At 35.7% G+C, this 25,856-nt stretch overlaps 1 protein-coding gene across 4 annotated transcripts in view; it reads left to right on the top strand.

Moving 5' to 3' along the window:
- ARL15 (ADP ribosylation factor like GTPase 15) overlaps positions 1-25,856 on the top strand; it is a 540,185-nt gene that overhangs the window by 354,848 nt on the left and 159,481 nt on the right. The window lies entirely within an intron of this gene.

The raw sequence follows: 25,856 nt of genomic DNA, 5'->3' as shown, positions 1-25,856 counted from the left end.
ATCAAAGACTATAGCCTTCAGTATGGATTACACCTCAACATAAAGAAAACAAAAATCCTCACAACTGGACCATTAAGCAACATCATGATAAATGGAGAAAAGATTGAAGTTGTCAAGGATTTCATTTTACTTGGATCCCCAATCAACACCCATGAAAGCAGCAGTCAAGAAATCAAACAACTACACAATACTGGGGAATTCAGCTCAACTTGATCAAGGCAAGGTCATAGAAGCTTCATAGATACATCCAGACTCTCAGAGGGACTGAATTACTGGGCTGAGGGCTGAAGACCATGGTCTTGGGGGACATCTAGCTCAATTGGCATAACAGTTTATAAAGAAAACGTTCTACATCCTACTTTGGTGAGTAGTGTCTGGAGTCTTAAAAGCTTGTGAGCAGCCATCTAAGATAGTCCACTGGTCCCACCCCATCTGGAGTAAGGGAGAATGAAGAAAACTAAAGACATAAAGGAAAGATTAATCCAAAGGACTAATGGAGTACAACTACTACAGCCTCCATCAGACTGAGTCCAGCACAACTAGGAGATGGTGCCCGGCTACCACCACCGACTGCTTTGACAGGGATCACAATAGAGGATCCCAGACAGCGCTGGAGAAAAAATGTAGAACAAAATTTTAACTCACAAGAAAAAGACCAGACTTACTGGTCTGATAGAGACTGTAGAAACCCGGACACCCTTTTAACTCAGTACTGAAGTCACTCCTGAGGTTTAACTTTCAGCCATAGATTAGACAGACCCATAAAGCAAAACAAGACTTAATGGACACACCAGCCCAGGGGCAAGGATAAGAAGGCAGGAGGGGACAGGAAAGCTGGTAATGGGGAACCCAAAGTTGAGAAGGAGAGAGTGTTAACACATCGTGGTGTTGGCAACCAATGTCACAAAACAATGTGTGTATTAATTGTTTAATGAGAAACCAATTTGCTCTGTAAACCTTCATGTAAAGTACAATAAAAAATAAATTAAATTTAAAAAAAGAAACAAAACGATGCATTGCATTGGGCAAATCTGCTGCAAAAGACTTCTTTAAAGTGGTAAAAAACAAAGATGTCACTTTAAGGACTAAGGCGTGCTTGACCTAAGCCATGGTATTTTCATTTGCCTGATATGCATGTGAAAGCTAGGCAGTGAATAAAAAAGACTGAAGAAGAATTGATGCTTTGAATTATGGTGCTGGTGAAGAATATTGAATATACCATGGACTGCCAAAAGAACAAACAAATCTGTCTTGGAAGAAATACAGCCAGAATGCTCCTTAGAAGCGAGGATGGTGAGACTTCAACTTACATACTTCTGACATGTTATCAGGAGGAGTCAGTCCCTGAAGAATGACATCATGCTTAGTAAAGTAGAGGGTCAGCGAAAAATAGAAAGACTCTCACCGAGATGGATTGATGCAGTGGCTGCAACAACGGGCTCCAGCATAGCAACAATCATGATGATGGCGCAGGATGAGGCAGTTTTTCATTTTGTTGTACATAGGGTCACAATGAGTCAGAACCGATGCGACGGCACTTAACAACAACAACAACGTATGCTTTACATTGTGACATAAAGCTTCTGTCTTTGGGGCCATTACAATTTGAATATGCTACTGGTTCATTAATAACAAGAGTTGACCCCCTGTTCAATAGATAACCAAATGCATTTTGAGCAAAAGAACATTATGGTCATAGAGTGTTCTTTTTAAACAATGACATGATTCTGTGTTAACACCTTCTGCTTCATCACCTTTAAATATATTGTCAATGTTAAGGTTTTTATTTTTAAAGACAAGCATGTTGATGACCTTTTAAAGGCTTCAGAGAGAACATTTGTTTCCTCAGGATCTGTTCCAGGAATATCAGACAAAATACTGGAAAGTTTAAAGGCAAACCCGTTTGAAGGGAGAGCAAGATGAACAATAATTTTTAACCTTATAAACATCTTTTCTTCCTAAAAATCTCATATTATATCACCCACTGATAGTTACAAGATGCTCTTCCTACTTTAGGCTTACTATAAATCACTTTTCCTAGAATTCAATCTCCCTTTTAAAGTGATTTCTATGCTCTTTTTTTATGAAGCTGTACATTTCTTTGTTCTAAATAGAATGTTTCTTTTTGCCAGTTCAATAGTTTGTCGTAGTGTCATTCAGGGTATCTGAGTGATCATCACCATGAGCATCATCATCAAAAGCATACTATATATGGACAGTTTGTTTAATTTTTCAAAACAGTTCTGTGAACTAGGTATTTATTGTCCCTGTATCAAGGAGGTTCCTGGGTGCTACAAATGGTTTGCACTGCACTCCTAATGGAAAGGTTGGCAGTTCCAACCTACCCAGAAGTGCTACAGAAGAATGGCCTGGCAATCTGCTTCCATAAAGATTACAGCCAAGAATACCTTATGCAGCTCAGTTCTACTGTGTAACACATGAGGTCACTGTGAGTCAGAATTGACTTGACTGCAACAGGTTTGGGGTTTTTCTGGTAGATATTAAGAAGGAAGCTGATGACTCCCTAGCTCCTCTTGGCTATGACAATTTCTCAGACTTTCCTTGTTTTTCATGACCTTGACAGTTTTTAGGAGTACTGGTCAGGTATGTTGTAGAATGTCCCTCAACTGGGATTTTTTTCTGACACTTCTTTCATGATTGTACTTGGAGGAAGATCTCTGGTAAAGTACCATTCTCATCACATCATATCAAGGGTCCATACTGTCAATATGAGTTACAAATGTTGATGTTAACCTTGATCACCTGACTTAGATGGTGTTTGTCAGGTTTCTCTACTGTAAAGTTACTCTTTCTCACCCCCCTCCCCCAATACTGTATTCTTTGAAAGGAAGTCACTATGCCCAGAACCATAGTTATGGTTATGCTCCACCTCCCTAAGGGTAGAGTATCTACATAAATTATTTCGAATTCTTCTGCATGGAAGATTTGTCTCTGATGTCCCATTTATTTATTCAATCATTTATTTTTGTCAGTATGGACTAGGAACATTTATTTTATACTTTGGGTTGTAATCCAATACCACTTTTTTTTTTTGGCTTAAACTGTTCCACTTTGGCCATGGGTAGCTCTTTTAGTGGGCTCTTGTGTCTCTTTAACGTACCCTCATGATTATGGGCTTTTTGTTTATTTTATTTTATTTTTTTTGATACATTTCCTTACCTCCTGGCACTACAGGCTGCTCCAGGCTCCTCTTGTATAGGTAAAAATCTATACATTGAGATGATGTATAGATAAGATGTATAAATAAAATGATGTATGGATGAAAATCAGTCATTTCTCTAGGAAACCCTAGTCCCTTTTATTGGAGAATGATATTCAAAACTAAGATCTGGGCACTAGGTGTGCTTGTTTCTACTGGGGTCTCATTGCTTCTAGGCTCTCTTAGTTAAAGGAACATGGAAATATATATGTATATGCACATATAAGTATTTTTATACGTAATCCGCTGTATCTACATTAAGCTGAGCGTGAGTTCCTACTGAAGTCTCCAGCTTTAGTCTGTTCCCACCTATATCATTCTAGCCTTTTCCCCATGCTTATCTGTAATCTCCCATTTCAACAGTGAGAAACCTGGCTCCCACCATCCACCATTCATTTACTTAAATGTTCAGTTGTACTATACATGTATACATCGTTAGTGCATCCCCCCAAGGAAAATAACTTTATCAGCTAGAGTACAGTGCTTATATACAGTGCCTTTTGCCTTTAGTCTTACAGATTCAACTTATTTCCAAAGTTACTTAGGTCAGCACCTTATTCTCTCACACGCTTCAGTGAGATTTTTTCATACATTTGTAATGCATTTATATTCTTTTGTCACTTTCTGTGTTCTATCCAAGGATACCCAACATTCTAATTGATTTTCTTTAATTTGCATATGTTAAGGTTTACTTTTTGTACTGTAAAGTTCCATAGGCTTTGACAAATGCTTATGTCATGTATTTACCATTATGGTATCATAGAGAATATTTTCACTACCCTAAAAAAATCCCCTGTCCTTCACTTATTCAACTCCTCCCTGGCCCCCATGAGCCCTTAGCAACCACTGATCTTTACCACGTCTATAGTTCTACTTTTTCCTTTTCCAGAATACCATATAATTAGAATCATATGTAGCTTTTTAAGCTACGTACTTTTACTTAGTGATATGCATTTAAAACTCATCCATGTCTTTTCTTTGCTGGATAACTCACTTATTTTTTATCACTGAATAATATTTCATTGTATGGATATACCACAGTTTATCCATTCATTTATTGAATGACATCTTGCACTGTTTTTGACAATTATAACTACAGCTGCTATAAACACTCATATGCAGGTTTTGTGTGGACTTAAGTTTTCAAATCAGTTTGAGTAAATACCTAAGAGTGTGATTGCTCGATCATATGCTAAGACTATATTTAGTTTTGTAAGAAATTTGCCAAACTGTCTTCCAAAGTAACTTTACCATTTTTTTCATTCTCACCAGCAATGAATTCCTATTCCTGTTGCTTCGCATCCTCACCAACAATTGGTGTTGTCAGTTTTTTGGATTTTAGCCATTCTAATAGTGCATAGTGGTATCTCATTCTTTTGATTTGCAATTTTCTAATGGCAAGTTATGTTGAGCATCTTTTCCTATGCTTATTTGCCATATGTACATCCTCTTTGGTCAAGTGTGTGCTCAGATCTTTGTTTTAAATTCAGTTGTTTGTTTTCTCATTTTTTTTAAGGCTCTAAAATTCTTTTATGTTACATATACTCTTTTGTGTGTATGAAATAATATGTTAAAATATTAAAACAAAGGAAAGGAACAGGAAAAATTCTGAGCTTCATGCTGTTGATGTGGAGGCTGATTAAATTAAGCATGAGCTTTGGATTCAGACTTAACTTCAAACTCCAGCCTTGCTATTTACTAGTTTTATGACTTCGGGAAGATTATATAATCTCTCAGGGCCTTTGTTTATTCACACTTAAAATGAGAATGTTCATACCTACCTCATTTGGTTTTTGTAAAAGTTTAATGAAAACAGCAGGGTTAGCTAGAGATCAAGCGAGTGCTAGGGACTTTACACATATATCACATAGCAGATGTTCCATAAATGTTGGTTTCCCAGTACCACCAGCAATGGAGAATGTACTTACTCATTAAACAATATTTATGAGTGCCTATTCTCTGCTAATCACAGAAGCTACAAATTTGGGATACATCCATGAATTTCTCTTTAGTGGAATTTCTAGAAGTCTTTTAAACCAAATGGTGGTATTATGTTCATAATTTAGACAGATAACTTGAGGGAAGAGACCAGGCAGAGAAATAAGTTAGCAGACTCTTTTAAGGGTTCAGGCAGAAATGAGGAGAACCTGAAAGATAGTCTTGAAAATGGAAAGGAGGGAACATCTGAAAGAGATGTTTTAGAGTTAGGATCTAGTAGACGTAGAGATTACTACGTGATTATGGGAAGGTAGAGTAGTGTTAAAGCTAACAGACTTTTTCTGAATGAGGGATTATAGAATACTGGCTTATAAAAGAGCATAGTCATCTAGAAGCCTTGGTAATCAGCACAGTTGTTAAAATATATGCATAATGTCCCTAGACAAATCTTCATTTGTAAAACCCTTTAACTCAGAAGTGCTGATTCTCTAGCAGAAGCATCTGAAGAGAAAACCAAACATTCAAGTCAAATGGGAAACCTTTGATATTAATTTCCTGTACTTATTAACCAACAGATTGTTTTTGTGTGTGTATTGCTTCTAATAATTGTATTGCTGAGCATTTTAACAGACAGCACAATATGCTTGCTTGTCTAATAAAATGGGAAGGTAAGTTTCTGCTCAATAGCATGATTGGCTCAGCAGCAAAAAGAACTGTACTATTTCATCTCCAATTCTAAGCTAAACAGAGCTAATTCCCGTGTGGATTTATAAGTAAGAGTTAAATCCTTCCCAGTGTAATGTAGCACCAGATCGAAGTAAACAGACTATGATTTCAGTGCTAGACACAGCCTTAAGGCAGAAGAAATTACACTGTCATGCAGAGGATATGTAGCTGCTGCTATTTTGGTGCTTGAGTTCTTTGTTGTCACATACTTGAAGGCAATCCAGATGAGGAAGAGTGTTAACCAACAAAAGGAGAAAATTCCCTGCACATGGCTAGGGGGCTGTAGGGAAAGAGGATCGTACCATGCCGTCTGAACACACCAGTAAGGGGTCTATTCCATCACCCACTGTCTTCAACTTGTCTGCTCATTCTTATTGGAAGCAAGTTGTTCACAAGAACAAAATGCAACCTAAAGCTTAAAATCCATATTTTATCAAAGGATTTATCTGCCATTGTAAAATCTAAAAATCATCATTGCCTATTTAATTAAATTAGCTTTTAAGTAGCATTCTATTATTTGCTGTGTCTATATCTTTAGATGTATATGTAGATGTTATAGGCAGTTACACTTAGAATCAAAAGACTAATTGTGTACTGACTAAACTAGATATATAAGTAGATAAAACTAGATATATAAACTATATGTATAAGTTTTACCACCCAAAATGGAAGGTAAACTGATTAAAAGAATACAAAGTAATTACTTACAACAATTCATGTGAACCAGGATAAATTTAAAAATCCTCTTAGCATTAGAATGATAAGCGATAACTTCAACATAGCTACGAAGAAAAATGTGAACTCGATGTGATAATGAATTAACTCAGAATCACGTAATTAGATGTCTGATCCATGCCATTACTATGGTTTTCAGTCGTGGAAAAATTTATTCTTTCTTGGTGATTAAGTTTGTCATTAGTGTTTACTGGCTGTAATGAATAAGAAGCCCTAGTGGTGCAGTGGTTAAAGTGCTCAGCTGCTAACCAAAAAGGTCAGCAGTTGGAACCCACTAGCCGCTCTGTGGAAGAAAGATGTGGCAGTTGGCTTCTTTAAAGATGTACAGCCTCGGAAGGGCAGTCCTACTCTGTCCTATAGGGGTCGTTATGAGTTGGAATCGACTGGATGGCAATGGGTGGGGTAAATCTCAGTACTCTACTTCCTGGCCATGAAGATGGCTAATCAGCGACCTTTCCTGGGATATTTTTACAAAGATGTTAGGACAGGGATCTTTTCTGTGTGGTAACTAAACCTTCTGCTGCTCATTGCCTCTCACCATGATGGAGGTAGGCAGTAGGAGAAAATAAGACCAACACACAAAGAGAAGAATGCCAAGATATTGGTTGATTTTGACACACTGATATAATAGTCCCGCTCCAGTTGTCTCTTTCTCCTCTACCTTTCTTAAACTTTCAGTGGAACTCCTCCTGACTAGTTTTGTTTAGTGCAGACCATCAACACAGCTGGCTAGATCATAAGTCCTAGGACACTAAGTTGTTCATATCATTCCTTTATTCAAAAACTGCCCATGCCCTTCCCTTCCCCACCCCTACATCCAGGCCCTCTCCCCTGGACAGGAACACTGACTTTGCAAGTTAGAAAATCTGAGGTTGAATTATGGCTCCTCTACTAGTGAGCAACTCTCTTCAACTCTCTGAGCTTCCTGCTCCAAATTCCTAATTCTCTGGGTTATTGGGAGACCAAAACATGATAGTAAAACGTAAGGCATTTGATGTAGACCAGGAGCACAGTGGACACTCATTGAGTACGTTCAGACCTCTGAGCAAGGCAGTCAAGGCCTTCTACAGTTAGGCCCAGGACTAAAGTCGGCTATGCTATCCTCCCCGTCCACTCCTCTCCTAACTAAACTCTCTTGCAAACCAAACTGGTTTACTTGCCATTCCCAAATAAGCTTACATTTTCCCTCAGAGTGTCTTGCCTCCTGCTTTTCACCCACTTATCTAAATGTTGTTGTTGTTAGTTGCTATCGAGTCAGTTCCGACTCATGGCGACCCCATGTGTGCAGAGTTGAACTGCTCCATAGGGTTTTCAAGGCTGTGACCAGGTCTGTCTTCCAAGGTGGGTGGGTTCCAACTGCTAACCTTTTGACTAGTAGTCAAGTGCTTAACCCTTTGCACTACCTAGGGTCTCCATTATCTAAATGTAGTGTATTCTTAAAAAATCAGTAAAAAAAAAAAATCCTATCTCTCCCATAAAGCTTTCTTGACTAACCATTCTAAAGTGATCATTTCCTTTTTCAGATCCCTTTAACACTCTATTGCCACTGTGTTTAATACAGAAATTGATCACGTAGTCTCTGGATCTTTTCTGTTTTTTTGTCCAAACTATTGTATCGTTTACATTGGTTTTGACTTCTCAAACGCTCCCCCCACCCCTTTTTTTCCCATCAAATTGCATGCTCCTTGTGGACAAAAACTACTTCTACTTCTTTCTGTCCCAACTACTAGCTTACCACCTAGTAGTTACTCAATAAAAATACTGGGTTTACTCATTCTTTTCTTTATAGATTATTTACTTTCATCCCCCTATGAGAAGAGCGAGCTATGTGAAAATTTAGATAATTGAGCCATTCTTTTTATTCCACATATCATCTTGCTCTAATAGGCACTTTCGCATGAGAAAAGGAGTCAGTCATAGGAAATGTAGGAAATAACAAGTAGGACAGAAAGAAACAACTGTGGACATTAGGCTTTGGAAGGTGACTATTCCTTTAATCTGTTTTTGGCATTTCCTTTAGTCAGTGGGCTCTTTGTATCCCAGTGAGCAATTACACAGAGAAATAGGGGCTAGAAACCATTGCCTCCTACTGACTGAGAGGCAGATACAGGAAAGTTTCTGTACCTGCAACTTTGGCAAGCTCTGCTTAGCTCTCATACTACTGTGATCTAAAGCCTAAACAATCAAAAATTAAACAGTAATCAAGTTCAAGTGGTTTGTTTTTACCCCACTTGGTTCCTGACTTATTTACTCTAAGGTACATTCTTACATCCTGATGGAACAGATCTCTATTTGGCATATAATACAATTGCCATCATATATAGTTTTAAACAATCCGTATCAGATATGTGTGCATTGAGTCACAATTTAACACCTGCAGTAAATGAATAGGACATAGACCAAGAAACTTTAGGAGAATTTTGGAGTTGCAGTTTGACAAATTTAGATAAAGGTTATTAAATGGCATAGTTCCTAGCCCCAGTATTCTTCCAGTCTAGGCTTCGGAACAATTGGATTAGTTATGCAACTATAGTTACACCTACTGGTGGTTCAGTTATTAAAGGTATGCTTGGTGTTTCATGCCCAGGGAACTACTTTATAATGCTAGTGTTGAGGGATATATATATATATTGGGGGTTAGGAATACCATAATCAGTGCACGCAAGTATTGCAAACCAAGCTTTGGCTGTTTTCCAGCAATTACGTTTCCAAGAACATGATGTAACTTGTGGTATAGCCAAATCCTTGAACTAACAAGTAGTGATATAACTGGGTTTACTGCAATCGTTCTGAATTATTGAGGAAACTTCTAAAATGTGTTCTTAGTCTGAAATTTGGCTTACCGAAATCTTGGCCACAGAGGCGCAATTTAAAACAAACAAAAACCAAAAGGGAAATCTGAAATCTAAAATTGTCTTAAATTTGTTAAAACTGGTTTGAAATAAAATTATGTCAAAACTAAAAGGGATAGAAATTTTAAATTGTCAAATGTTTTATTATGTGATAGCAACTAAAGTTTGTAGAGATTTAAAAAACTTAATGTTAAAGATTTTACTATTAGAATGTAGACCAATATTTTAAAGTATGTAACAATACTGTAACTTAAAATATCCCAAGAAAATGATCTGAGTAGGAAAATTCCTGGTTTTGGCACATGATAATTAATAGATGTAATGTGTCAGATAGGGATAGGGTTTTTTTTTTTTCCCCCCTCTAAAAAATGCATCTTTACCTTTTTTTGAGTTCAAATTGGGACTTGGTTTAATTGATCATCTGCCTCTAAATTAAAAATCAAAGCATCTTGGAATTGGGAATTGCAGATGTACAGTTTATTCAAGGCATGGAAACTTTTGTATGTTAAAGGCACATATCACATGCTCAGTAAGTTTCATGAACAAATCAGTAAAGTGAATAAGTGAGTGAGTAAACCAGTAATTAAGATACAAAGCGAGTGATGATATAGAATTTACTGGTACTAAGACATTGAATGATTTTAATATCTCCAGGCTTCATAGTTATTTATAAAATGGTATTGATAGGCCAATCTTATTTGCATTGTTGTAGTAAATGAAATAATATACATATTATGCCTAATATTGCTTACCCCATGGTGATAAATATTCCCTTCCCCTAAGATGGGAATATGATCTTAAGAAAAAATATAAATCTACTTACTAGAACTAAGAAAGACATTTGGAGAGGCTAATCTAATTCAAAAACTATTTGTATAACTTCTACCATCATGTCTATGGCAATCACTTCCTAAAGCAAATTTCCATCCTTTACTTCTCTCCTTGATCACAAACCCATATTTCCAATTCAAAGCTTATGAAAAGTATTGCTAAAAACTATAGGGTCAGTATTACCATGGTTGCTATTATAGAATTCTCTTCAGTTTTGAGCAGGATCCTAGAATGTCATAGACTACAGGCTGTAAATCAATGACTGTCATTCACTCAGACCTTTATCAAGGGTCTACTATGTCCCTGGGGAGGCAGTATATGAGAAAGCAACAGTATGTGGGAAAGACAGCCTTATACAATATTAAGTATTTTAGAAGTTTTAAAGGCTGCTGACCAAAAGGTTGGCAGTTTAAACCCACCAGTGGCTGTGCAAGAGAAAAGATCTGGTGATCTGCTCCCATGAAGTTTATAGCCTAGAAAACTCTATGGCGCAGTTCTATTCTGTCAGGTGGTGTTGCTAGGATTCAATATTGACTCAACAGCACACAACAGCAACAAAGTGCTAGAAGAGAGATGTATACAAAATGGGAGCTGAGATAGCAAATAATTCAGCCTTGTGATTAAAGCAGCCTTCAAAGAGAAGGTTGCCTTTGTTTTATTCACCTAAAAGGTGAATAGGCATTTGCCAGGAGGAGATGAAGAAAATGAGGGTGAGTGTCTAAAGGCATGGAAGTACGATTAGTAGTACTATTAGAAGTATCATTGTGGTCCTATGTATCTGGAGCAATGGTTTTCTAAAACAAAAGCCTTTAAGTGAAACCTTATGTAGAATTCCACATGGAAAGATATAAAAGCCAAGATGCTTTTCTGAAGCAAGGAGGAGGACCTGGAGTCACATCTGCTGGCCGTGTGACCCACCATAGTCGCACAGAAGTCACTCTCAGGGAAAGAAGAAAAGAGAGGGTAGGGAGATGATACTGAGCCAGGGATGGGAGCCAAAACAGGCCACTTTAGACAGTTTGGCCTTGTCCTCCAAGTAATTAGGGGTTATCAAACATGTTTAAGCAAATTAGTAACATCAAATCTATTGGAAGGACAGCACTAGGTACTGTATAAGGTGGGTCAGAGCACAAAGAACAAGAGCAAGAGAGACCTATAAATGGGGTATTCCAAAAGTCCAGACGTTAAAGATAGAGCAGGGAACTAAGCTACATAGATCTGCGTTCTCATTATGGCTGCTTCTCTGCCAAACTGCGTGACTTCTACTCATAAAAGTTTAGATTTAAAAAGGACCGTCCATGTGTTCTAATTCACTTGCCTTCCCAATGTGTTGTTGTTAGTTGCCTTCAAGTCAGCCCTGATTCATGTGACCATACGTATAACAAAACGAAATGTTGCCCAGTCCTGTACCATCTTCATGATCATTGGTATGTTTGAGTCCATTTTTGTGGCTATTGTGTCAGTCCATCTCAGTGAGAGTCCCTCATTTTCACTGAACTCTTTAGCAAACATAATGTTCTTTTCTAGCGATTGGTCTTTCCTGATGATGTGTCCAAAGTCTCGCCATCTTTACTTCTAAGAAGCGCTCTGGTTGCATTTCTTCTAAGACTGATTTGTTGGTTCTTCTGGTAGTCAACAGTATATTCAGTGTTCTTCACCAGCACCACAGTTCTAACACAAAAATGTATCTGACAGATACATTTAGTCCATTAAATGACCTAGAACATTTCCATAATACAAAGCATACTACAATGGAAAGAATCCTGTTCCTTCTTGGTAGCCCTACTTGCACTTAAAACAAAAAACCTCTTCTTTTAATTTCCACCTAGAGCAAATCTGTTGGGAAATTTTTACTGAACAATCATTTGGGTATTTGTACACAGCCCTCAAGTCCTCACTTTGTCTTTTCTTTTGCAGGCAGATCATTCAGAGTTCCTGAGTGAGAGTTCATTAGACATGAGTTTCAGACTGCTTGCTTTCCTGGTTGTTCTCGGTGGACATTCTCTATTTTAACTGTGTACTATTAAAATATGCCACCCAGAGCTGAAGGCAGTTCTTCAGAGGTAGATTAAACAATGCAACATCCAATGAATGGGACTATTAGCACTCTTGATTCAGAAGTAGTACTTTTTAAAGGAGCATATGATTGCAATAATATTTTAATAGCCAGGTCATATTTGTGGCTCATATCGAGCCTGTAGTCAACTCAGACCCTTGAGCAAGTCATTAACCCATCCTGTCCTCAGTCCCTCTTACTTGACAGTAAGGGTCACACCTGCCTCCTGTTTATGGTAATTATGAATAATATGATGTTAAATTAAATTTATAAGCAATGTTGTACTTGAAATTCAAGGTGACCTGGTTGTTGTGCAGATGTAGTTTTAAGAAAGACAAAAGAACCATTGACAGGAAAATCATCTACTATCAAAATCATATTAAATACCCTTTGGGGGAAAAAAGAAATGTTTTCCCTTGGAGTTTGCATTCTATGACCCTTAGTACTTCTGTTTTAACAATAAAACATGTAGCCTGACTATAAATAGATTTTAAATTTATATTGCCAGATAAAATACAATTTGATGAACGTGATGATGGTTTTCCTAAGGGGCTAAGTTAGTTGGTTTATATATTATTGTCTTGTATGTATGTCACTTTTTCCCTTGGCTTCCAAGCCTTTGAGGAGAATGTTACTTTCTCCAACAGAATATTCTCTTGGCTGGCTTCAGCAAAGGAGTGACCAAGTTTGCTGTACACTCACTGGCAGTAATGTTGCAGTAATAGGAATAAAATAAGATCCTAAGGAGAATCTGGCTAGGACAATAGGAATTTCAAAGTAAAAACAAACACAGACCCTTGCTGTTAGCCTTCTACATGACGGGAGCCGAGCACTGTTTGATAATCATGTTCCAAGGTGTTTTATAAAACTGTTACACAGCAATTTCCCTGCATGATTTGGACAAGATCCCCCGCCCCCTTCTTATATTAGTGGCATCCAAAAGCTTCTAGAAGATACTTTGTTCCTCTCTCAGGTAGTCTAAAGCTGTTTCTGAACTTCACTATAACACTGAAATTCTGTTGGATGTGGTGGTAAAATGTTTTGGCTCTGGGGATTTAAACACGTCACAAATGCAGTTACCAGCTCTACTGTGATCAGAGTCTTATGGAATTACTATTTCTCATGTCTTGTTCTTACTTTGTGGGAACAATGATCATAGATTCCAAGCTTTTAGCTGCAATTATTTCATCATAAAGCTATGAGAAATATGGTTCTCTGACAAAAATTGTGGGCACTCTCTGAAAATTATAGCTGTTATTTTCAAGATCCTATTGTTGCACCTATGTTGATATACCTAGTATTTGATTTTCTCATCTCACTGGATCTTTAGGTGTGCTATAACTCATCCGTTCAAGTATTAACTTTCCTCCATTAAGAGAGGGACAAAGTGTATTACTGAGATGCCCTTGTCCACTTTTAAAACATAATTACTATGTGTATAATGCCATTAGCCAAGAAGAATTTTCCAATGGTGCCAGACAAGTCCAAATAAGATTTTAATGCATGAAAAAATTTAAAGATAACAAATATTGAAACACAAAGATTAGAATTTTGTCAAAACTTTTCAGTGAGTCAGAGGAGAATAAATACAAAAAGAACTAAAGCTGAAGCTTTGTGAAATGCATGAAATATCTACTTTAAGTAATCTATTCTTGTTTGAACTTGGAATAAATGGGTTGCAATTTCAACCAGCTGATCTTATAATTTTATATGCACATAGTTTATGCTCTATTGTGGTTTCCTTGCAGTGGACAGTAGCATTGTGAATAATGAAACACAAAAGTTAAAAAGTAAATATGTTTTTTCAATATAAATTTGTAACCAATTCTAGCCAAAATTAGTAATTTGTTTACCTTTTAAAGAATTTTACAGTTCTCCCAAAATGGTCATGTCCTTTTTTTTATACATCATTTTATTTTCTATTCAGTAGAAACCTCATATCCAAGAATTGAGTGATGGAAATATAACAGGCATATGGATGTACATCTTGTCTTGCGAGATGTATAGAAGCTCTTCTACACTTCTTGTTCTTCTTTCCAGCTGTTTTAATTTTCCTTTCTTTCCTCTTCTCAGTCTGGTTTTTATTAACTAATCTTTCACATCTTTCTTCCCTACGCAAGAGGGTTAACTCCTAGAGACTATGACTGTCTTACTATCCCCTTTGTCCAGCACAGGATACAATAAATGTTAGGTGTTTCGGTGGATGAATGGCTACCTGGGTGCATGGGTAGAAGAATGGTGGGTGAGTAGGTGGATAGATAGATATATGGATGGAGGTGTGAGTGGCACGTCTTCCCTGCCACCTTAATTGCGGAAGTCCCAGAAATTTAATGGTTAGTCTCCTGTAATCCCTGACAGTCTCAGGGTTTCAGGATGGTCACAAAGAAATTTGTTGTATCTTAGAACAGGCTTTGAAACTACAAGGCATGGAGGAAGAGTTTTAGATGTCTAACATCTTGAAAGAAATTGTAAAAGGCTTAGATCAGGACTGTTAATTTTGCTGCAATAGAAAGAAAGTCTTTCATTTTTCCAAATGAATTTATAATTCAGAGATAGAGTGTGACTTCATGGCAATAATGACTTCTCCAAAGACAGCACATATCTCAGTATCTGGTTGTCCCTCATTGTACATCAGTCAATGTCATTTATTTTATTTTTTATTTTTTGCACATAAAACCAGTCTATTTGTTTAACCAAAAATGATATTTATAAATATTGGTTTATCATTTCATCTCTGATTTAAATGTATGGACTGAGACAGGAAAAAAGGGAACTATTATTTATATAATTCCCATTATGATTTCCTCTACTATTTAATGATTCGATTGCCTGAGTTTCTGTTTTTTTCAAAAATTATATAAAGGCTTATACTTGAATTTTGCTAGACTCTTGGTGGAACTTGGTTCTCTTTTATTTTGAAATACTTAACTTCTGTTAGGGATTTTACTCATGTTTTTACAGTTTATCATTATAATCAAATAAACTTAAGTTCATCTTGGGACTAAAACATTTGAGTTGTGAATTTGGAAATCCTCTGCCAAGCCATCACAAGGGTGTAGGTAAAGAAGCAGTTTAAAATAAATCTCTCTGTATTTTGTCTAGACTGCTAAGTACTAACTACATCTGCTCTGCAGAGAATCAGATTAAGCCAGGAGAGTCTTACGTCTTCATTATGCCATTATTGCAGTGCATAGTGTTTGAATAAAATATATTTTCCCTGATATCTCAAAGCAGGGTATAAATAAGCAAAAACTTTTTAAGAGTTATAGTAATTTCATTACATTCACATATGAGAACATTGTGCCTAAGCTTTCATTAAAATGTCCATTGCTATAATCAGTTCAAATTACTGGGTTTTAAATTAATTAAATAGATATTATATATTCAGTTAGCTACTGAAGTATGATTGATTTACATTTCTAGGTATTGATTAAACAATTAAATTAGACTATTAAATAAAAAAACATGTCTAAGATATGTAATAGTTTGAGGATTAGGGTAGATAATTTAATCCCTTAATTAAAGGCCTGTAATATTTACAAAATTTGCAAAGCCTCAAATAAAAATGTATGTATTGCTGCCAAAAAGTAATGGGAATAAATGATAGGTTTGTTTTGTTAGCATACCATGATGTCCCCTTGAGTTGCAAATATAAATTTTTAAGACTATAACAACTCTTATAAAATGGAGGCAAATACCGATGAATTTCTTTAAGTGAGTGTCATCCATTTTCAAGTGTAGTTCAGTATTTCATTATTAAATACCATAATCATCCTGATGTTCACAATGATGCCAAGATTGCTGGGTCAAGTATGCTAAAATCTTTGAAATACCTTCTAGAATGTATATTATTTTTTCTTATCAGGTCAAACCTAACTATAATTAAGGTGGAGGCATTAGACGTCATACACATTATTTCCGGCTGTTGCTTTTTTAGCTCAGTGGTTAGTTTTTAGTGTCCAGAAAGAGATTAACTTAACCTGTGTGAATAAAAAAATGGGCTAGTACTTTCTAACATTTCCTTTTTATATGTATTTGCTAAATTTATTTTATTGATCATCATTCTTCAAGGAAAAACGTGTAAACTTTTTCTTTATTTGGGGAGACATTTCCTCAGTTCAATGCATTCAAATGGAAAAGTAAAAGAAAGTATAAGGACAAAAAAAATTCCTTGAAACTCACTAAATATACCCTTAAAAAACAGTTCTATTAATTTCTTTAAAGTGATTGAGAAATATGCATTTGATACTTGGAGAGAACTTTATTTGTAGTTGAAAACAGGTTTTATTTCAAGGATAAAAAATTTTAAATATTTTGTTCATTTTTCTTTCTTTTTTTTTAATGGTTTAGTAGGCTCAATGTCATATATCAGTAGAACTTCTGTAACCTATAAATTTCTGGCAAATAAAAACAATTTTTATATTTATGTTCCCCAAAGTTTTATTTTTCAGTTTTAAGTATGAAAGACACAAAGTAAGAAAATATGTTCTTGCTTATATATAATGAATCCCATATGTAAATTTCTATTAAAAAATCAGTTTATTCTTTTGAACTTTGGGTCTTTGAATCATACTGGGATGTGCTGTAATTACGTATCTTGAGAGCCCATCTAAAATCATTTTTTATCTGTAATCTGATATATGAAATGAAACACTAAATTAATTTAATTTTTTAACTCAAATTTGTAATTGCAAATTTCCATGACATTTTTGGACTATTTTAAAAATTAGTAATAAATATAATCAGGTTTTTGTTAATCTGAAAATAGAGCTCATACCAGCCTTTTTACCCATCTGCCTCATTAATCACTCGACAGATTTAACAGGTGCTTCTCACTCTACAAATCTATACAGAGTGTAGATTTGAATGAAAACAGAATCTTATTCTTGGGTGCACTCTCAGAGTTCTTCTCAGGTCTGGGTAAACAGTGAAGAACATGAGGTGTTTGCATTCAGTCAGTATTGTAATATGTGGAAATGTGGCAGGGGGAATTGGACTATCTTCTAAGATTTTTTTTAAATAAAAAAGTATTCTGACATTATTACTAGTGCCACAAGTAAGACTATATAATTTATCGGCAAAATTTTACTTGAAATTTTGAAAATGTTGCAAATAATGTGTAGTCATTCTTGAACATGTAATTTGTACAAGGTATATTTCATTTTGAATAATCTGATGGTTGTTTTGATTCCCAGATTATATCTTATACCTGATCAGTATTGTTTTCAATTTTCTCTCTTTATAGGTAAATGTGGGAGACTTACAGTTAATTTTTTTCAATTTTTTTTAATTGAATATTTAATAGGCTTATATTTCCTTTACTAAATATTCAAATTATATTGACAGAAAATAACATGACTTTACTAAAACACAAAAATGTGTTGGTACATGAGACCCTATCTATGATTACCTTTTCTATGGTGAAAACATGACATAAAGTAAAAAATTTATTAGTAATAGATACTTATCTCTCAAATATTCACAGTGATGAAAACGAATGATCCAGAATAGCAATTATCAGATTATAACTAATGTCAGAGACCCAGTTCTTCACTTTGCTCTATGACATTATGTCTTCCACATTTTTTTCTTTCTTTTGTGAAAACATTTAAAAGTAGGCCTTATCACTACATGTTTTAAGATGTTTCTTAAAGATCTTCCAATTTATTAATGGTGTGTTAGTTCCTGAAGCCCTGGTGACATAGTGGTTAAGAACTTGGCTGCTAACCAGAAGGTCAGGAGTTCAAATCCACCAACTGCTCCTTCAAAACCCTATGGGGCAGTTCTACTCTATCATACAGGGTCGCTATGAGTCAGAATCGACTCGACGGCAAAAGGTTTGGTTTTGTTTTTTGGTGTTAGTTCCTGGTTATGCCTTTGTTTAGAAAATGAATGTAAATTTGCTTTGACGCATCTCAATTTGGAAAAAAAATCAGGTATCCTCTCAAAAGAATCATACTTTCTCTTCCGTAATGTTTCTGATGACCATATGTATCACGGTTATATTTAATTAATTTTGTCATTGCCTACGGAAACCTATTACAAGAGTATGTATTTCATTCTAAAATAATCAAGGATTTTTGTAATTAATTTAAAAATAAAATGAATCATATTTTGGCTTGCATGTCATCCATTAATTGTGTACGGGAATTTGATTACTGTGTCTGTACAGTTTTTCCTCCAGACAGTTCCTTTATTTGATATCATAACTACTCATCTGGGATTGAATTCTTCATGTTTTACCATTGCAAATTTAGCAAAACTGTGGACGGATTTTGTAAAGCTATCAAAAGCACTTGCTCATAACTTGAGGACTCTATGCTTCAAAATGTTTTAGAACTTAAAAATATATTTTAAAAAATTAATAAATTGAAAGCTTTTTAAAAAGTTTACTTTTCCTATTTCGTTTAGTGCATTCATCTAACCTATGTTCTCAGCTAGAAGGCATTTTCCTCTAAGGAATGCATGTTTTCATTTGTTAGAATTTCAGTACGCCCACTCCTCACTTATGGATGTGCTTATGTTCCAAAGACCAAGTTGTTATGTGAAAACAGGCATTATGTGAGAATGGAGGATGACCACATCAGATCACAAAATGGAGGATGACTGCATCATTATATAACTGCCAAATTACATCATTACATAACTGCCAAAGCACTGAGAATCATGGCCCAGCCAAGCTGATACATAATTGTAACCATCACAGCCAGTGTTACTCTCACCTTGCACCTTGGCATTCGTTACTGCCAGATGTACATTATTAATGCGCAAAATACTCAGTAAATTTTTTATTATTGACATAAATGCAAAATGTCGGATAACAAGATACTAAGTGAGGAGTAGATGTATTTTAAATTAAAGCTTTCAAAAAGTCTGTTTCTTTATAAGTTGATTTTATTCATAGTGGTAGAAGGGAATGACTCTAAATAGCTAGCTAACAGTTTAATATTTGTTCTCTGTCTTTGTCAAGTTTTAGATTCTTGTAGTTGAGGACTAGAGGTTAAGAATGTTAGGGCCTTTAGTTGGGGCATTATTTTTATAACCCCTTAGTTTATTTTACCAGGAGCTATACAGGCAGTTCCTGTAGCGCTGATTCATGCTTTGTCAAATGCATCCTAGGAATCAAATTCGCCTGTAACGAAACAGATTAATCTTCCAATTTTAGTGAAAATAACTGGGGTATCTCCATGATTAACACAACACTGATTCTACTTTCCTTCTCTTTTTCAAAATAGTCTGGGGGAATTATGGCAAGAAAACAAAAGACAAACCTCAAAGCTACTCTTTTTCAGTAAAGCCAGAATAATATCTTAATTAAGATGCTGTTCTAAGGTCTTATTTCTTTGGGATTTTCTTAATAAGATATTCAACAACTCTAATGAAATCTTCAAGTAATTATTTTCAATTGCTTAAGCAAACATTTTCTAAGCACTGTTTTATACAGTGTGTTACTTGATAATGGCTATAGATCCCAGTTTCCACATGCATAAAAAACACATAAGTACCTATGAACATGTAGGTACATACCTTCCTGAATCAAAGTAATGCTATCAGATAAAATGTTGACCAAATTTTCAATTCAGTCTGGCCAATCAGCCCAGGAAATGGAGTGCAATTCAAAATAAAATAGAGTTGAAAATTTTGACCATCCAGAAAATATCAGGAACCACAACCTTTGGTTTAATTCTAATTCACTTTAAGAGCCTGCACTTTGAATAGCTTGTTATATATGAATAAACTAATCATATCAAACATCTTTATCCTTCAAGTTTTATTTTTGTGAAACATTAATCATTCCCAAACTTAAGTAGTTTCTTCTTTCATCCTGTGGTCTTATTAGCATTGGGAGAGATTTTTTATTGTCACTGTAAGCTTTCAATATAGCTATGCCAAAAGAAATAAGGAATAAACAAGTGTGTCATTAGACCTAAGAAAAATTTAAAAGCCATAATAGCATCTTTTTAAATTTTCCTCGTTTTTATAAAGCCCTCACAAGTTCCATCCCCAGCTTTGAGAGATAGGAGCTTTGAGGAGATTCTAGAGTTTGTCTGCTGAGGTAGTATGTTGTGGAAAATGTCTTTCCTGTTAACAAATAGAAAGACCACACCACCTCAAATGCCAATCATATATTATATAATCATCCATGATACGTGACTGGAATTCTGACATATATATTTTCCTTAGGAAGTAGTGTTTCACAAAATTTCCAAACTTCTTATTCCCTTCCAATATAACTAGCCTAGTAAAATCTTTTCCATTTGTATGTCACATTGCACACACGTGCGCACACACATGCGCGCGCGCGCGCGTGTGTGTGTGTGTGTGTGTGTGTAATGGGGAAAATGTATTTAGTTCCTAGGAGGAGAAAGTCTGGAAGGCAAGTCAGTTATTTCTTTGACAACAAGAGCATGCCAATCACTGTTTCAATGAACGGTGATGTATTTTAGAAATTGTTTTATGGGAGAATGGGGCACCTCTACACAGACCTGTAAATAATGCAGCACTGAACAAGGTTTCCATAAAATAACTTTTTTTTCTTCAGTGAGTAATACCACCAAAGCAACAAGTCATGGTATGTTCCCCCAGACCATTGCCTCTAAATCTCAACAAATGTTATCTAGGACAGAAGGACAATCCTCTTTTCTCACAAGTGCCATGTGTTCTATCTACAGTATTCTTTCACAAGATAAAGCCTGAATGTTTTAAGACCTCTTCCAAAATCTTCCCATCATGAAATAGAATATTGTCTGTTCATCTACTTTGAGTGAGTGGCCAAGATGACATTTGAGCTGGTGGTTCCAGGAGCTAGATGGCATTACTTTAATGGTCAGGTTATCTTTCCCAAGGGGTGCAGAAAGGTGGCTTGCAATCATTAATTTTAGCTAGATAGTCTTAAATTTCTATTTTAGTAAATGATTCATGATTACTGGGAAATTCTTTGTGTGGTGCAAAACCTTTTTCTCATTATGAGTGCCTCAAAAGTTACATTTAAACCTTTGTGAACATATGATTAGTCGTATCTTCTCACCATTATCCTATACTCTTGCGACTGATTCTGTACTGCTTTTTCTAGGGAGATCATCTCATCTGCTACATGTACCACATGCACACGGTAGCTTTCAAATCTATAGATTTAAGCTCGCTCTCTTTATCCACCATTTGCATTCAAAGTGGTTTCCAGGTGGCTCCTTTTTTGTATCACACCTTCATCTTCAGTTTAGCAGGTTGACCTCAATCATCCTAATCCTTTGAACCCATTGTTACTTCCCAGTTTCTCATTACCTTGAATGGTACTTTCACCTACTTAATGTGGTTCAAATGTAAGAGGTGATCTTACTTCATCAGTTTCATTGCTCTTTACTACCCTTTACTCAGGTAGAAGATTATCCTTCTAATTCTTGTCTTGATATAACATCACCTATGAGTCGATTCCGACTCATAGCAACCCTATTCCAGCTCATAGCGACCCTGTAGGACAGAGTAGAACTGCCCCGTATAGTTTCCAAGGAGCGCCTGGTGGATTCGAACTGCCGACCCTTTGGTTAGCAGATGTAGCTCTTAACTGTCGCATCCCTGCTTAAACCCATCTGAGTGCTTCCTGTCATCCCCAGAGTCAAATCCATACTTCTTGCCACATCCCGTAAGGTTTTATATAATTATCTTGTTCCTGCTTGTCTATCTTTTTTTTTTTTCCTATCACACTGGCTTCCCACAAGCCAAGCTTATTGCTGCCTCAGAACCTTTGGACTTGCTGATGATTCTACCTCGAATGGTCTTTCCTCAGATCTATGTGTATCTGTCTGTCTTTAGGCCTCAGCTTAAGCAGCTTCCCCACCCACACCAGTCACTCGCTATCACATTACACTGTTTTAATATTTTTAAAAATGTAAAATAAATGCCACAGACATACGATCTAAAAGACTATTCTTTATTCTGACTTTATTCCTTCCAATGTTTTTGTTAATGTCCTTTCTTTTAAGAAATGATAGTTCTAATATGTAGTAGTGTGTTATGACTGTGAGTCAATACAGAACCTTTTACTTTGTTTCTAAAACTGTTATGGCTTTACAAAAGCCCAAACTCTTCTAAACCACCCTGGGTAGACATTTCATTTTTGTTCGAGGTCCCTCATTTCTTAGTCATTTTTCCCACCTTTAGTCATTTCCTCAGTTCAGTACACACACCTAAGAAATTTTTTTTTCAAGTAGTATTTTGACACTGCCATTCTCTTATTCAAAAACAGAAGTGGCTTCCCCCTTAGAGCACATTCTTATCTCTGAGCAAGGAATATAGAAGCAACAGCTCTCCAGTTCCTGCAACCCACCAATATTGTTGTTAGGTGCCATCGCGTTGGTTTCGACTCATAGCGATCCTATGTACGACAGAATGAAACCCTGCCTGGTCCTGCACCATCTTCATGATCATTGTTATGCTTGACCCCATTGTTGCAGCCACTGTGTCAATCAATCTCGTTGAAGGTCTTCCTCTTTTACACCGTACCAAGCATAATATCCTTCTCCAGGAACTGATCCCTCCTGATAACATGTCTAAAGTATGTGAGACAAAGTCTCCCCATCCTCGCTTCTAAGGAGCATTCTGGCTGTACTTCTTCCAAGGCAGATTTGTTCGTTCTTTTGGCAATCCATGGCATATTCAATATTCTTCACCAACACCATAATTCAAAGGCGTCAATTCTTCTTTGGTCTTCCTTATTCATTGTCCGGCTTTCGCACGCATACAAAGGCAATTGAAAATACCAACATAAATGTCCTAACTCCCCTCACGAAAACACTGTGTTGACATCCTTGTGTGGCTTATTTATACCTGCTTCTGTGGCTTTCCTTGCGATGTAGAAGTGCTTTTCTAATTATGTCTCTCTTCGCTTTCAGAAGTCTTTTGAATATGAATATTCCATTACTTATCTCATTACGGTGAATGTGTGATATATGAATACTGTAGATGTATGTATGTTATATATGCTTAGTATGTTAACTTGTGTTTCTAGAAGATGGGGGCTTTCAATTCTTGCAAAATGACATTGTGAACCTTTTGAGAGCATAATTGTGACTTCTCTTTAATGTGTCTCTGTACATGTGGTGGTGGTGGTAGATAATTTTATAAATTAACTATTTTCCAGGCATTGTGTTAGGCTGTTTACAAAACATTATCTCATTTAATCCTGACCAGTCAATGAAATAACTATTTTTATCCCCATTTTCCATCCTAGAAAATTGCTTAGGGAAATTGCCCAAGGTTATAGAAAAGCAAGTAAGAAACCTCTAGAGTTGAGATTTGAACCTAGACAGTCTGACACAAGAACCTACATTCTGAAATGACTATTTGACCCCATACATTCTTAGTAAGCCTGACTGATTACACAGTGTTCCCAGAGAGAAATATACAATCCTGCTCTTTACTTTCAATAGATTGAGAGCCAGTAAGTGTTGTGTAGTACAAAATATAAAATAACAACTTCTCATGTTGGTCAAAATCTAATTTAACTTTTCTTTAAGCTAACAAACCAAGAATTTATTAGAAACTTAGAAAATGTTGATGCATTTAATTTTTATTTACTTACTTAATCCACTAAAAAGAAGCGGGCCTTCAACCCGGTTCACTCTCATGATGGTAAATGAAGAGGTGAACTCTGAATGGAAAAAGAGAAAGCTTACTCAAGTCAGTTACAGAACTTTTGAGACAATGGGGTTTTTATAGGACTTAGTATTAGGAAAGGAATAGGAAAATACAATACACATGTCTATGAGGTAGGTAGCACATAATTTAATTTTTGACTGTTGGCAGTCATAAAATTCAGAATGAGTCATCATTTTTTATTTAAATTATTACTAAAAAAATAATAAAACAGAAACACTGGTGATCGCTAATTGGTTGATATTGGAATAAGTATTCTTTAATATTGACTACCTCTCTCTTCAGAATGTTTAATCCAAAAAGCAGAGAATGGGTTTTTCTCGTTGTTTGATCTAAGGGGCTAGTATTTGGTGCTTTATTAAGAAATAACTTGTATAGAGTACTGAGGAAGGAAGGATGTAAGAAAAGTGCCCCCTTTTGCTGTATATGGCCAGGTTGGGCGTGCAACTGGTATTAGCATGGTAAAATTAAAAATGAAACAAACAAACAAAAACCAAAAACATGATTCCACCATTCAACCAAATGCATTTGTAGTTAACAGATATTTCACAATTTAAAATTCTTCGGTTAGCACTTTTCTATTGTTCAGTAAATAGTGAATTTATACTTGTTGGTATTCATAATAGACCTCTCTGAACATAATTAATTCCCCTTTGGCAAATACTATATTCTGTAGTTGAGTTAACCATTCTGGGCTGCAGAGCCTCAGGGATTACACCTGAATTTCATTAAGGAAGTTTAAGTAATATACGAAGGAATCTTAACATTTGCAGTTGCCTTAGACTGGTTAAGACAAGATGAGATGCAGTTTTTTTTTTTTTTTCCAAAAACTTTCTAGAACCACAGCTTTATTGCTTTTTTTTTTTTTTTTTTTGTGGGCAAGATACTTGGTCATATTTACTTTCAACATGGTCGTACCCTTTATGAATACTGGATGGCACGTTTTCTTTTTACAGTCTTGCCTGCTCCCAGTTTAGAGTGCTACAAGCCAAAGACACTCAAGTGAATTTTTTAAAACACCGCAAAACCACTCACTTGAAATGAATAGTAAGGGAGGAATAATAGCAAAATACACTTGAGTTAGTTACAAGTGAAGCTATCTCATATACCCAGAAAGAAAATCTTAAACTTAGTGTCATTTCTGTGCCCACCATAGCTATAGTTTGTATGGTTCATAATCTTAAGAAGAGACCTTTGTATCCGGTGGTAAGAAACATCTGTCACTAGGGACTGTAGAAGAAAGTTCTTTATGGTAACCTCTGGCAACTCTATTCATTTGTGTGTAACAACTCTCAAATGCCCAAGGCCTTTCACTTAATATGGCTTATTCATTGCAGTCTCTCCTTGTTTTTCTTTAGGAACAGATTCTATTCCAAAAATAATTGTCTAATGGCTGAGGCAACATTTATGGTGATTGTAGGCCTTTGCACTACTTATATCTCTTACAGTCCCACTTAGTCCCTGTAAGTAAATCAGGAAGTTTATTCCTTAGGACCTTGAGAAAATCCTCCTCCCCAGCACTTAGACTCGAAAGTATAAAGTAAAAGATATAATTTTTCTATGTAACAGATAATTTATAAGATATGCTTTGATTTTTAGTACATGCTGATTGTGACATTTCTCATTTATTCACTCAAATATTTATTGAGCGCTTACTATGCTCCAGGCAAAGTTGGAACAAGTTAGTGAATCTAAAAATTCATCATTAATTCCCTGAATAATAAAAACTAAAAGGAAAGTATTTACTATACTATATAAAATTATTTACTTCTCTGATACATGGCTATAACCCTCGTACTGTAAACTTGTTTGTTTGGGTTTTTGTTTGTTTCTTGAAATTATCCAG

The sequence above is a fragment of the Trichechus manatus genome, unplaced genomic scaffold, assembly GCF_000243295.1.
Source record: "Trichechus manatus latirostris isolate Lorelei unplaced genomic scaffold, TriManLat1.0 scaffold00074, whole genome shotgun sequence".
Lineage (NCBI taxonomy): Eukaryota > Metazoa > Chordata > Mammalia > Sirenia > Trichechidae > Trichechus > Trichechus manatus.
This window is presented reverse-complemented; position numbering and strand designations above follow the sequence as displayed.